The sequence below is a fragment of the Cebus imitator genome, unplaced genomic scaffold, assembly GCF_001604975.1.
Source record: "Cebus imitator isolate Cc_AM_T3 unplaced genomic scaffold, Cebus_imitator-1.0 Scaffold311, whole genome shotgun sequence".
NCBI classification, from domain to species: Eukaryota; Metazoa; Chordata; class Mammalia; order Primates; family Cebidae; genus Cebus; species Cebus imitator.
Window position 1 is genome coordinate 2,203,768 of NW_016107626.1, and position 15,084 is coordinate 2,218,851.

Sequence of the window (15,084 nt, forward strand, 5' to 3'; positions counted from 1 at the left end):
CACACCTTAATGCCCGCTGGTTCCTGATGGCGGCCGTGACAAATGGCCACACACAGCACCGCTGATTCTCCTGCCGCTCTGAGGTCAGGACTCCCACATGGGGCTCCCTGGGTTTGAATCAGGCCTTCCACAGAGCTGGCTCTTTCGGGGGGCTGCAGGGGAGGGTCCATCGTCCTACACTGCTGCCTAGAGGCTGCTGCATTCCATGGCCCCTTCTTCCATCCTCAAAGCCAGTAAGGGAAAGGGGAGTCTTTCTCAAACAGAATCACTGTAAAGACCCCTGTGATGTCAGCAGGTCACCCAAACAGCCCAGCTCCACCTCCACCTTCCGAGAGCCTCAACTTAACCCATATCTGCACAGCCCCTTTCACCAGGGAGGTGGCATATTCGCAGCTTCCAGGGATCGGGATGTGGACATATTTGGAAGCCGCTATTCTGCCCACCACACCTAATGGCAGAAAAACAATGTGCATAGCTGACAGGGGTTCCCGGGGAAGGATGGTCATATTTGGTCAAAAGGTTCATTGCAGACCAATAATCCTACAGCCCAGAAAGGAAACGATGTGTCCCACGAATCCAGCCCATGAGGCTGCAGTCTCTTCACAGGACCCCTAGGACCCCGCACCCTCAAGGCCTGGAGGGGCAGTCGCGGGACTCTGCTGAGCCCGGCCCTGGAAATAGTCTCCACTGCACCTCGGACCCCCAGGCCTTCCCTGAAATATCAAGGTCAACTCTCCATCATCACCCAGGAAAATCCTGTCCCAGGGTGACCATCGACAGCCTCCTAAGCCTTCCCCACTCAGCTTAGATCTTGGTAGGCTGGCTGGGCCAGGAATCTGCCAGTGAAAAGATCCTCTAACAGCAGCTGGCTGAAGTTTTTAAAAAGTGTGCAGGTGAGGACTTGGAGTTGTCACTGGGGAGTTCCAAGGACAAACCTGGGCATCTCAGTGAAGCTTGATCTCCGGGCTCAAAAGATATACCCGTGTTCTGTTTCTACCTCTTCACAGGTGGGCTTCATTCTCAGGCCTACCTGGTGACCTGGGCCAGGCTGACATCTCCCAGGTAAACCCCAATTAAGAAAACAAAACAGCAGCACATGTGCCTCTCCTTCCAGGATGCAAGCAAAACTCTAATCACGTCTCATTGGGTCAGATGTGGTCACATGATCACTGCTTACCAATGACATCATCCGGAGTGGATGCTCTGATCCCCTGTCCTCACTCACCTGCTCATTCCCGGGATAACATGGCATCAGCTGCATAAGAAGCACGTGGGCTGAGCAGGAGCTGGTAGCTCTCCAAGGAAACCTATTCCTACAAGAAAAAGACGAGAGGTAAAGGGAGAAAACCCTCCAAATACTTCCTCCCCCGATGGCGAATCTCTAGTTAAATAGCCTGCATCCAGCCGCCCGAATGCAAAGTGTGGCTGTCAGGCATGAGTGAAACATGGTGGCACTGCCTCAAGGCATCCCGGAAGTCTTTTTCAGCCCTGGGCTGAGGTCAGGGTCAGCACAGAGTGACTTCATCTCGCAGGGGACACAGTGTCAGGACATCAACTAGGGCCCAGCTTCTCCAGTAGGGTTCGCTCCGGGTGAGGAAGTCAAGGTCTGTGCATGAAACGTCCTGGCCTTTGCCTCCCACCAGCAATCTTGTCTGCACCAAAATACTCCTTTGTGATCTAGTGGTTGATCTGGAAAAGCTGTGTTGGGTCTTGGTAAAGGGCTGATTTCCCATGCACATAGCAATGGGGCATTTTGATAGTGTAGCTAATCCATGAATATTGAAAGTAAAATATGTTTGATCAATGAAGTATCTGTTTTCAGCAGAATAGTCCTGGGTTCAGCCCTACCTGCTCTCACTGCTTAATTACTGTCATCAGACTGGTTTCCAGAAGAATAAGGGTATTTTGACGCGCATTGATCTGGCATCGTGGTCACAGGCGTTCAGAGATGAGTAGCCGCCTGTCGCCTTTCTAGTCTGTATCGGGAACACGTCAGAACCATCGATGTGAAACCACCTCATATGGATAAGCTGGTGAGCTAAAAATGCCCGTGATGGCATGATTGATTATTGCATATTAACTAAGGTTATTAGAACAGGAAAATATGAGGCTTTCACTGCCTCCTCGCAGCGCTCAATTTAACAATCCATCTTCATTTCCCTGTGTTTCTTCTTCTGGGCCTGTTTTTTTTTTTTTTTTTCTTATCTTCAATTAATGTCAGTCACTTATGATGAACAAAATGACTTTCATGGTGTACATGAAGAGACCTGCTCTTGGGGAGGCTGTCTCAATGCAAAAATGTCACGGGTTAGTTCTGGAAGATTTCGTTTCTGCTGGCAGGAACCTGGGAGCTTGGAAGAAGGAGCCAAGAGCCATCGCAAGCATGTCCCCGAGGCATTCAAACTGAGACTGAAAGAGCCCTGCCCTGGCTCACTCTACGACGCTGGTTTCTGAGCACAGGTGACCTTTGTGTCCTTGGACTGGACAACAGGGAAGGGAGGGGCACTGGGTCCCACTTGGTTTTAGCAAGGAAGGTCATATTCTAGGTTGCCTGTTTCTAGACATTTCTCTCAGTTTGTGGGATGGAGTTTTCTGGGCCCTGGAAGAAAGTCACGAAGTCAAACTCAAAACTGCTGAGTAAGTGGAGGGCAAGAGGGGTCCCAGCTCCATGGCATCGGTGTCCCCAGATTATTTCAACTTGGTCTGTGTTTTCCTGGTTATGTTTCCTCTAATGTAGCTCCATCCTATATTCTAGGAATATTCCCTTGAAACAAAATAAGGAAACTCCACTGAAGCCTCACAGTGGATTCATTGTTTCTTTCAGTTCACTTTTATTGGGCCCCTATTTTACGCACAGAGCTGCAGGGGGGCTGTGGACATGGAGAGGGACCAAAGGGACCTGTTCCCTGCATGAAGCAGCAGGTGTGGGGACAGGCACTGGAAGAAGACTCTCTGACCTTGAATCTGAGTTGGTCATTTTAAACCTCAGATATGCTTTGGCTGTGTCCCCACCCAAATCTCATCTTGAATTGTAGCTTGCATAATCACCATGTGTCGTGGAAAGGACACAGTGGGAGATAATAAAATCATGAGATAGGGTTTTTCTTATGCTGTCCTCATGATAGTGAAGAAGTCTCAAGATCTGATGGTTTTATAAACAGGAGTTTCCCTGCACACGCTCTCTCTTACCTGCCACCATGTAAGACATGCCTTTGATCCTCCTTTGCCTTCTGCCATGATTGTGAGGCCTCCCCTGCCATGTGGAACTGTGAGTCCATTAAGCCTCTTTTTCTTTACAAATTAGCCAGTCTTGGGTATTTCTTCATAGCAATATGTAAATGAACTGACACAGCCTCCAAGCGTCCGTTTTCTTCTCCGCAGAATGGATGTAGGGACAGCGCATGTTGTCGTGGCTGTGCAGGTTAAATGAGATCATCTTGCATTTGAAAAGCCCAGGATTACAGCTTACCCCTGCTGGCTGCTCAATAAAGATCGTCTGGGAATGTTAATCAGGGAAGAGGAGCCCCATCCCGATGACACCAATGTGAAGCAGGAAGGGGTTAGAGCCACAAGCAGAGCACTAGTAATAAATCTGCCATTCCCAAAGTGTGACCAACAGCAGCTGCATCACCAGGGCATGTGCTGGAAATGAAAAGTCTCAGACTCCACTTGCTGACTCAGAAGCTCTGGTTGGGAGTGAGGGGAGCCCTCTGGGGTATTCTGATGCTGGCCCAAGCTTGCCAGCTGTTGTACTCACCTCCTGAAGCTGGAGACTGGAAGGAGAGAGCATCTGCTGCTGGGACACCCTGCAGGGTTCCCTGAAGGAGGTAGCGAGGGGCCGGCGAGGAGACTTGGCAGTTCAGAGAGAGAAATAAATGTGTGGACATTAGGTTTGTCTCTGAGTTTCCAGCGTTTCCGCATCGAGGTTGTTGGGTGTCAGGACCTTCCTCGAGCCCTTCTCATCCCACCAGGCTGTGGAATGGTCCTGAGCACTGTGAGGGCCTCTGGGCAGCCACCCTTGTCTGTAGAGCTGGGAACTCTTGGGGGCCGGGGTCAGAGATTGTAGCAGTTCTGTGACAAATTAGCCAAATTTAGCAGCCAAGGCAACACAAATGTGTTATCTTACATTTCTGTAGGTCAGAAGTCAGACATGGGTCTCCCTGGGCCCAAATCGATGTGTCTTCAGGGCTGCTTTCTTTCTGGAAGCTCAAGGGGAGAATCCATTTCCTCACCTTTTGCAGCTTCCAGAGCCCCCTTCCTCCACCTTCAAAGCCAGCACCGTGCACCTGTCATTGCTGTGCCCCGCAGTTCCTCCCCCGCCCCCTCTGACCCTGCCTCTCTTCTGCCACCTGCCTATGAGAACCGTGGAGATCGTGGTGGCCCCACCTGGATAACTGTGTATAGCCTCCACCTCCAGGTCAGCTGCTTAGCAAGCTCAAGCCCATCTGCAGCCTCAATTCTCCTTTATCATGTAAGGCACATACTCAGTCCACAAGTTCCAGTGATTAGGACATGGACATCTCTAGGTGCAGCGTTCTGTCCATGTTCCTCTCCATCTGTCAGCCTGGGGCCCCAGCAGTGTAGGGTGTTGGCTGAGAGTGAGCATTTGAGAGTCAGATCCATCTGAGCTCAGTTTATGGCCCCCTGCTTTTTCCTGTGTGGCTTAGACTCTGCGGTCTTATCTGCAAACCAGTAATGACAGTACTACCTACAGCAGAGGACCTTATGCCAGACAATGCCCTTGTCACTGTGTTGTGACAGTTGGAAGGAAGATTAGATCTCACCTGCTCTGACCCCACCTCCTATACCCGCCCTCTCTCTGTCACCGCTGGCAGATGGTGCGGTGGTGCAGACCGTCTCCTGGCCAGCAGCTTCTCTCCACCCTCTGGCCACACTGACCGTGCTGCTTAAGAAGACAGCCTGGCACCATTGCTAAGCCACATGGAGTGGCTGTAACTGACCACACACTGTGACCCAGGATAGGCCATGATGGACGGGAGCCAATCGGTGGACCCCAGACCGCTGACCAAAAACACGCGTCCTAGATGGGATCCTATCCACCCAGCTATGGAAGCGCAGGTCTGGGGCCCACACACCACATCTCCAGAGCCTGAGTTGGCCACAGGCACAATGGAGAAACTTTGGATGAAGCTGATGTTGAAACAAGTGGGAGAGAGATACAGCAGGAGCTCAATCGTGTTTTTAAAGACCGTTGTTCCAGCCCCTAGATCCAGCCTTGCCTGAAGGCAGCCCTACCAGGAGACATTTATGTAGATGACCCAGACACCATGGATTCTCTTAAGCACTCTGGTCTTTCACCTCTATTCAATCTTCTCCAAAAATAGCACATCTCCTGTGGACAAGATTGAAGGAGATGCCTCCTTGTCTAGGAAGGCTGTGTCCATGTGGCTGCAGCTCATTTCCTAGAACATCTTTCCTCCAAAGCAAAACAAAAGAAACCCAGCTCATTTGTTTCAAATTACAAAGTGCCCCCTCCTCTTCTGTTCTGAAGCTCTCAAATATTTTTAAGTCATTGTCCTTCCCCTCAGCCTCCTCTCTTCTGTCTTCACATGACCAGTTTCTTTACTCAGACCCTACATAACGTGGCTTGTAGATCTTCCATCACCACAGTCAAACTCCTCCACATGCCACTTTTCCAATATTTTTTAAAAATTCTGAAGTCCGGCCGGGCGCGGTGGCTCAAGCCTGTAATCCCAGCACTTTGGGAGGCCGAGGCGGGTGGATCACGAGGTCAAGAGATCAAGACCGTCCTGGTCAACATGGTGAAACCCCATCTCTACTAAAAATACAAAAATTCAGCTGGGCATGGTGGCGTGTGCCTGTAATCCCAGCTACTCAGGAGGCTGAGGCAGGAGAATTGCCTGAACCCAGGAGGCGGAGGTTGCGGTGAGCCGAGATCACGCCATTGCACTCCAGCCTGGGTAACAAGAGCGAAACTCCGTCTCAAAAAAAAAAAAAAAAAAATTCTGAAGTCCCCAACAACATTGGCTGCCACACAAACCCACTCTGGATGTGGCCAGATGGAACTGATGCCAGTGACATGTTATGTCTGTTGATGTCTGGCTGCATCTTAATGTGAAGCCATGGTTCAGATTGTCGGGATGTCCGGGTGGGAAGGCACTCTGGTCAAGAGGGCTCTGCACCTGTGATTTTACGTGACTCATGCCTGCTACTGACGGCTCTTGACACCATTGGGAACCACCAGCAGGAACAGACATGTAGTTATACAGCCAAATCCTTTCTGTCCAGTGCTCCTGGCCAGCCTCAGACAGGGACCCAGCCCTGAGTTGACACAGTGGATGGCCAGCAAGGTGTCAGCTTGGATTTCTCAAAGTAAGGCTGAAACGGTTAGGCTTTCTGTCCCCACCCAAATCTCATCTTGAATTATAATGCCCCTCTATCTGGGGCAGGACCTAGTGGGAGGTGATTGGATCATGGGGGGGTTCCCCCACACTGTTCTCGTGACAGTGAGTTTTCAAGAGATCTGATGGTTTTATAAGGGGCTCTTTCCTCTTCACTCGTACACACTTCTCTTGCCTGCCGCCATGTAAGACATGCCTCTTCCTCTTCTGCCAAGATTGTAAGTTTCCTGGGGCATCCCCAATGCTATGGAACTTTTAGTCTTTTCTTGATAAATTACCCAGTCTTGGGTATCTTATAACAGTGTGAAAATGGACTAATACAAAGGCCGTCTCTCCACCCCTTGCTTGTGTGGGCCATTGCTTTGGACTTGCCATCAGGGCCCAATGACCCTGGATTGGCATCCCTTGGACCAGCCCGGGACAGCATGTGGCCCTGGAAAGGCCTAGCTTCCTCTCTGCACAGCTGCTAGGCTTATGAGCTCTGAAAGGTGCAGGCCTCCAAGAGCCTCCATTCAGCCCTCAATAATGAGAGGGGGAGAAGCGCCATCTCTCAGCCCACAGTCAGAAGGAATTGGGCTTTACATTCATTCACACAGCTCCTCTCAACCTGATCTGACAGTCCCTTTGCCATATCTCCCCCACACCAGGGAGTTGCACTGGACTTCCAACAAGGAAGAGAGGCGGCCTTATCCCCATTTCCCAGATAAGGAAACTGAGCATCAAGGAATGTACAGGCAGCAGGTGGCCAATTCCAGAACTCAGATGTGTGTCTTCCAGTCTTCCAAGGCTGTGCTCTCACATACCCTGCAGAATCTGCCTTGCAGATAAAGGGGCTGGGGCTCAGCAGCTTGCCTAGCTCCCACGGCTGAGAAATGATGAACACAGAGCTGAATTCCACCACTTCCCATGCCAGGGTCTTGCTGCTCTAAGACGCCTCCTCCTCAGGGTCCAAAGAAGATGGAGCAGCCTCTGGTCAGATGGCACCACGTGCTGGGTTACAATGCAGAAAATCTTCCCTCCCTTCTTCTTGGGGCCAGTGTCTTGCCTCATCCCACTGAGGTAGGGCTTGGATAAGTAGCTTGTTCAGGCCAACGGGACATAAGCAGAAACAACACGCCAGTTCCGAGACAAGCCTAGCGGGCATCTGGTGCTTCCTCACGGCCTGTTGTGTTCCTATGGTTACCACAAGAAAGCATGCCCTGGATAGCCGCTAGTTCAAGGATAATGGGAGGCTCATGGAGCAGAACTCAACCCACATCACAGCCTGGAGCCTGGAACCTGGAGCCAGGATCTGGGAGTCTGGAGTGCAGCGTTAACCCAGCCATGGGGCCGTGCAACTCTCTTACTGGCTCGTAGTGATGGATACCCATTGTTTTCAGCCTCTGGGTTGTGGAGGGATTTGTTACTCAGCATTATTACAGCATTGCTAACGGATACAGATGGGTCTAAACTTGGATGGTGAACAAATATGAAATCTATCTTAAGAATAGCGGATTATTCTCTGATCCAGAAAGAATGCACAACATAAAATCCAAAATAGATGTCCCCATGCTAACTGAAACCAATGTTCAAGCTAGCTCTTTACAATTTAAAAGGAAATTTACATTTGAGATAGAACGGGAGTTTTTCATTTGAGGTGTTTTGAATGGAAACATCAGGATCTCCACAAAGGTGCTTCTCGCTTTTTAAAGGCTTTTGTTTATACCTAATACTAAACTGATGCTAGATCGAAACATCAATTGACAGTCTGATGTGGTCAATGAAGAATGACCAACTTACATGCAAATCCATGTACAAGCAGGGGCCTTCCATTCAGTCAGTCTCAATTGAAAACTGCCTTCTCAAAATTCACTCTAACATGTGATTGCATTTATTTATGGGTGACAGCTAATTTGCTTTCTTCCTGTAATAAAATAATAAAAATATTTTGCTCTGCGAGTTATATTTTTTCAGGGTAATCATTTCATTAAAAGTCATTTAATATCCTTCTGTTCTGTTATCTGCTACATCTCAACTTTTGTGTTTTCTCTGCTCTCCTTGTCTTCTGTCATATTTCTCATTAAATTTCCCCTTCTTGTTCTTTTGTTATGATGGCTTATTTTCTGCCCTAAAACAAGCTTTGAACTTAAAAACCTGAAAAGCATTTTATTTGGAATAAAAGAATCCGCAGTGTCACGCATTTGTCAGCTAATGTGTTCCTTCCCATGCTTCGTTTTAATTTTTCAGCGTGATTGTTTATGAACGAGGCTTTTGGTTTCTCCGAGGCTGGTTTGGTCTTTCTACCCGTTCTTCACAGAAAACGATAATCCTCTGATAACATAATCATCGCCGTAGCAACCGGAGGCAATGTCATAAACAGGATTATGACTTCAAGAGCCCAGATTTGCATGTCACACCCACTACTTACTCGCCAGGTGCCTCTGTGGACGCCACTCCACAGCCTCGTGTGTTAAGAGGTGCAGAAGAGCTGCCTGATTGGCTCCCAAGCTGAGAACCAGGAGCCCAGGGGAAGTCATGGCGAAATCTCAACCTGATGTGGGCCTGTCAGCATCAGACACATGCTCAGAGCAAAACAGCCTGCTCTTCAGTGCGTTTAGTTTAGTTCCATTGTTCTGCCACCCCCCACCCCTCCCACCACTGAGGACTGGTATTCAAAAGCACAGGTGAATGCTTTGCAGGTGCCGGGTGCATGATTCAATTCTGCGTTCCTCAATCTAGGAAAAGCTTGGGAAGCACTGATCAGAGAACCGATAGGCTTCTAAGACAAGAGAAAGACCGTGGCTCCCATTCAGGTACAGCCAGGAGGACCCTGGGAATGGAAGCCAGCACTGAGTCCAAACCTGGTGTGATGCCCCCCTGCGTTTGCACTCCTCCTTTAGCCTTTGACAAGTTACTTAACTGAGTAAATCTTCTATTTCCACCATGATAAAGGAAAGATTGTGTGTGACTATTATGTTTTTATTCCAGATTGAACCACTCAGTGTATTCACAAGGTCAGTGAGGGAGGCACACGGAAGGGAGCGTGGGCTGGTGCTACGCTCGTGAACTCCACAGACACCTTAGCGGTTGCCAGGGTATTATCTGGGTCTTCTAGGCATCCCAGTGGTTTGGTGGGTGATTGTTCACCCATTTCACATATGGCAAAACTGAAGCTTATGGAGTGCCCTGTGATGCTCCAGATCACAGAGCCAAAAGGTGCAGAGTGATGGCTCAGACACAGGCCTCCCAGCTCAAGCTCTGTGCTCTAGACAGAAAGTCAGTGTGACCCTGAAGGACGGGCAGCTGTGCAGGGACAGGATAGCCCCATTCTGGAAGGCTCATTGGCTAGGGGAGAGATGGTACAGGGAAAATAATTCCCTTTCATCCGTCCATTTCCGCTATGGCTCCTAAACTTCCCTTCCACCCCAGCTTCTTTCCTTTCTTCTCCTCGGGACTCAGCAGCACAGACAGTGGGGCTGCCACCTCTTTCTGCCCAGTCCACCATGGCTAGGGACGGATTCTCTCTGCTCTACACAGAATTCAAGAACTATATTTGGATCTGCTTCACAACAGTAATCCCCACAGCCTTAAAACATGCAAAATAAAAATAAGTTAATCGCCCCTCAGCATTTTACGGTACATTTGTAATTTTTTATTTAAATGTGTAATATCATAAAAGAAGCTTGGCTCATGGAGAAACTGTGATTTCATCAGAAGAAATTGCTCTCTTTTAAGTGAAAGTAAATACTCTTTAGGGCATCCCCAGAGAGGAAATGAGGATGAAGGAAACTTGTCTCAAGTTAGCCGAATCTGGCCATTATTCTTTCAAAGGCAGCAATGTGTCACCGCAGAATGTGACAATTCCCTAAAGTGACTGCTGGTGAGACTGATTCATGAGCAAAAGCAAAGACATTGTTTCCCCAAATGACCTTTGAGTTGCTAACCACCTGTGAGTGAAGACCATGGACCATGGAGGGAGAGGGACCCAGGAGGCTCAGGGGTCCAGATCAGCCCTGAGAAGGACCTGTCTGTCACCTTTCCTCAGGGTTCTGTTATTTTGAATGACAGATCACCATCACCTTCAATGCCTGCACTTGTTCTCTGATTGGCCACCCTTGGAGAGAGAGGGGCTGCCCATTAAGACCCATTGTTCTGAACTGAAATGAAGGAAAATGAACCAATTAACATCTTGGCAATGGACAGAATTCATCATGCTTGACCGTTTTTATTTAAGTTCTTCCCCCGAATGCAGCACAGAAAGGCATTTATTAGTTCACACAAAGAGGCATGTCTGAACACCAAACATTCAATTATTCCAATGTTTACTGTTGAGAAAACTGCAAAAGAAAATACACATTCAACAGACACATTCTGAAAAGGTCTTATAAAAATGAGGCCTTTTCACAGTTTCTAAGGCAAATCCTATAATTTTGTTTTGTAATCATTGCAACCTACTGGATTCAATATTAGATTCTTATTCCTACCTCTGCAAACCCTCATCATAGTCTTCTGGCCTAGGTAGCCATCTTGCATTCTGCTTTGCAGTGTCTTACCTCCACTATCACCAAATTAGGTGACACCTCAGATCAGGTTAAGGAGAAATGACACATGAGATTTGTAGACTGTCTTCCTCTCTCCTATGACCATCGTGGTCAAGTGGTGACACTGATAACCTGATTAATGGCCTCCTTGTACCCCTGTCCCTCTGAAACTGGGCTCAGCCAAGTGGTTTTTTTTGGCCAATGGATGTTAGCAAATGAGACCCAAGCCGAGTTCTGAAAAGATATTCACTCTCTTTGACCTCTGCAACCACCATGAGAACATATTCAGGGCAGCTTGCCAGAAAAAAAAATCTAAAAGATATCTAGAGGAGAATGCTTTGGCCTCCAGAACCTCCCTGAACCAGCAGCCGCCATCCAGCATGCAGCTCAGCCTGGCTCAGATCAGCAGAACTGCCCAGCCAACCCAAAACCCAACGAAAAATAGTGAATGGTAGTTCTTTCAAGCCATTTACTGCTGCGATAATTTGTTACATGGCACTCTTGAGGCAACAGATAGCTGCTACAAACCTAACCCCAGCTGTCATTCATTAAGCACATGTTATGTGTCAGGGATGACGCCTGACAGACTCAACTCCGATTTGCCCAATGATGCCTGCATGCTGGTGTCATTATTCCCATTTTTATAGATAAGGGCACAGGCCTTCCACAGTAGAGTTTGGTGAGCACGTGAGAAGCTGTGTTTGGACCCACGGCAGTCTCCTCCTCCCTCCCGTCACCTGCCTCCACCTTGACGGGCTTCTCTGAATCCCTGGCTCTGGTGCCCGGCTCTGAGCATGAACGGGTTACCAAGGGAATACCAACAACCTCATGTTGATGGGTAAGGACTAAGCCATGCCATGTGGCCGGCCCTGGAAATACTGTAGGGGCATAAGCAAAGCCCACCTTCAATGTTTAAAAGCAAACAGGGGCCAGGAGTTCCTATCTGCGGCCACTCATCAGCGTTTTACCCTCGCAGCTCGCCCACTCATCACACTGTGAAATGTGATTGCTCCAAATAAACCCATACGAGGCAGATGCCAAGCCCACCACGCGTGCCCAGTGACGGGGGAAACTGGTCGCTCCCTCACAGCCGGCCTCCCCCTGAGATCACCCGCTTCGGGCGTAAATAGAGTGGACCTGCGATGGACCGGACTCATCCATCCTGCTTTCTGAATGTCCTCCTAGCAGAAGCTGGCTACTTCCAGCTGAACTCTGTCTTCTCCCCTGATAGGCACTGGCCTGGATGCCACGGGAGGGCCAGGAGCTCGCTGACCGCCCCCCACTGTATCTTCAGCTGTAAGCGTGATAAGAAACACGACAAGTGTCTGTAGACGGATGAATGATCTAAATGCACATATGGGGAGTTTTTCAAGTTGCATCACAACTCCAGCACACATTCATTTACATCTGTTAGTGTTCCTTGACTCTGGTTGCATACTAGACTCATCCAAGCTGTTCTGAAAAACACAAATACACAGCCCCACCCTGGAGCAACGGAACAGGCTGTTGGAGGGATTCCTGAGTGGAGCTGCTGCCTGAATTCTCTCTGGGTCAATCTGATGTGCAGCCAGGGTTGACGGCTGCCCTCCTCTCCCATTTCGATTTAAACACAGCATTTTAGCCAGCTCCTTTCTAACCCTCGTGATGTGATGTCATCTCTCCGGGGAGATCTCGCATAGTGTTCCTAGGAGAAGGTCCAGCAAAACCTGCGGCAGGAAGTAAAAATCCCGCCGCCGCCCCCTCTCTCCATGCCTGCAGGCGGCTGCACAAACCTGTCTTCCCGGCAGCTGCTTGTACATGTAATGGCTTCCAGAATAACTGCTGAGCTGGAACCAGTAAGACGTGGCGGAGGAGGGGCTTCTCATCTGTCAGCTGGGGAGCCTGTGGGGCCTTACACGGACTCAGCTTTCACCAGTCCCAGAACAGCACCCCAATGGTCCTGGGATTTTCAACTCTGGAGCACAAGGTGGGAACCCAGCAGCAGGCTGGACCCTCCAGCCCCCTCCCCATTGTCCTCCATGAGCCCCTGGGCCTGTTGGTCTCAGAGCAAAACCACAGCTAGAGGGACTTAGCGGATTTTGACAGCGTGTTGATTATGAATATCGTCCCTTTCAGGCAAGTTAATGAAGCATCCAATTCACGCCAGCTTTTATCTGTCAGAGAAACACCAGCAAGCAAGGTAGCGACACCCAGCCAAAGCCTGATGTGAAGTATGAACTTCATGTTAATTAGGAAACAGAAGAATGTGTGGATTTCTCTAATGCAGCCTCATGATATGAAGTCAGCTGATTAAAATGCTCTCAGTCTGGGCTTGGGGTCATTTGTGTCAGCTCTAAGGCCATCTGAGGCAGAAGCACTGAACATGACCTTGAGAGTATCTTTGACCACTTGACCAAGAGGCCAGAGACTCTACAAGTGTGCCCAGGCTGGACAGCTAACCCAACCTGTGCCCATCGGGATGCCAGGATGCCAACTTCTCCCCTAAACGATGTGAGCTCACTGATATGCTGCCATTTTAAACTACAAAAACAGTGATTTCACCCGAAACACTGGACCACTGACTATGTTACTGGAAATTTCTCCCTTAGGGTATAATGGAAAGAGGACTGGGTGTAAGAGACCTGGCTGCAGAGCTCACCTTCCCCACTAAGCAGCCACAGACATTTTGGCCACTAATGTGCTGAGTCGCCTTATTCCTCTGACCTACAGCTTCTTCGTCTGGGAAAGGAAGACATTGGATTGTAAAGTAAAAACAGCCCACATTTTTTAGCATTTGCAATATGCTAGGCAATGTGCTAATTGCTTCATTATTAAAGAGACCATCAGCATTGAACAGTAGTTATTAACGCCTCGCCCCCCCGCCCCAGCAGGTGGAGACCCAGTGGTTCTTCCCTTTTGTCAGATTGGGTCATGGGTCATGGAGCTCAGGATGGTGCACGTGCTGCATCTGAAAGGCTGGGGTCTGGGGCTCACTTCTAGGTTGTTGATGACTGGGTTCAAAAGCATCATTGTGCATCCCTTTCTTAGCAGAGGATTCCTTCCCGCTCTGCTACAGACAATTCATTGCTTTACAGTCTTTTCACTGAGACCACTCTCTGGCAGTGGCATTTGTAGAAAGTAGCATCTAAACTGACAAGCCCCACCTGTCACCGAACCTATGAAGGGAGATTCCCACTTGACTTATGATGTCCAGAGTGCTCCTTCTGTAGCTGTGTGGATTTTATTTTTCTGCTGTCCATTCGATATGGTCAACTGGCATTTACCATGAATTCCCAGCTCCTCCACAAGTTCTTCTTATACTGCTAAGGTTGAAAATTAAACAATACATTTTCTCGAATCTCTTATGCGGTAAGCAGCTAGAAAGGTGGTCCCCAATGACCCCTGCTCCCTGGCACTCATGCCCCTGTGGAATCCCACACCCCCATCAGTGTGAGGTGACCTAGTGACATGTTCTAGCCAATAGGATGATGGGATGATGTGTAATTAAGGGGATAAGATGTCACGTCTTGCAACCTTGATTAGGTTGCAAGAAACTGTAACCTCCATCTTGCCAGCAGATTCTCTCTGGCCATCTCAGCTTGCAGAATGTAAGGAAGTAAGCCCCCACCTTGCAGAGGTACCTGTGATAAGGAACTGGAGTGGGGGGTGGCTCCACTCAGCAGCCCACAAGGAACTGAGGCCTCTGTCACCCCTGGAGCAACTGAGCTGACCAACAACCCCAGTGAGCTTGGAAGCAGAGCTTTCCCCAGTTGGACTTCAGATGAGACCCCAGCCCCAGTTAAGGCACCATGATGGTAGCCATGGTAGCCACAGGAGGCATAGGACCCAGCCAAGCCCACCTGGATGCCTGATCCACAGAAACTGAAAGATGGTAAATGTCTGCCAAGTTTGTGGTAATCTATTAATCAGGGATGGATCACAAACAAACCTGCACCCACAGACGAGATTCAATTCTGTCAAGCATCTCCCTGGGGTGATGTGGAAGTTCCTTCTCCCTGGGGGGATGTGAAAGACGGAAATGAGGCCATCTCCTGGCTTCCTATGGCTGATTCTGCCAGCACCTGTGACAGATCACCAGCTATGATATCATAGCCTCTGTAGCTGCATGATACCATTCAGAGGTCCTCATAGTTACAACGGTGGCAGCAGATTTCTGGGCCCCGTTGGCCAACCAAGAGATC

At 49.2% G+C, this 15,084-nt stretch overlaps 1 long non-coding RNA gene across 1 annotated transcript; it reads left to right on the plus strand.

Annotated features, from left to right (window-relative positions):
- Nucleotides 1-8,783: 8,783 nt before the first annotated feature.
- On the plus strand, nucleotides 8,784-9,991 carry LOC119467617. The gene is made up of 2 exons (XR_005196157.1): nucleotides 8,784-9,046; nucleotides 9,792-9,991. It is a non-coding gene; the product is annotated as an uncharacterized LOC119467617 (long non-coding RNA).
- Nucleotides 9,992-15,084: the final 5,093 nt, after the last annotated feature.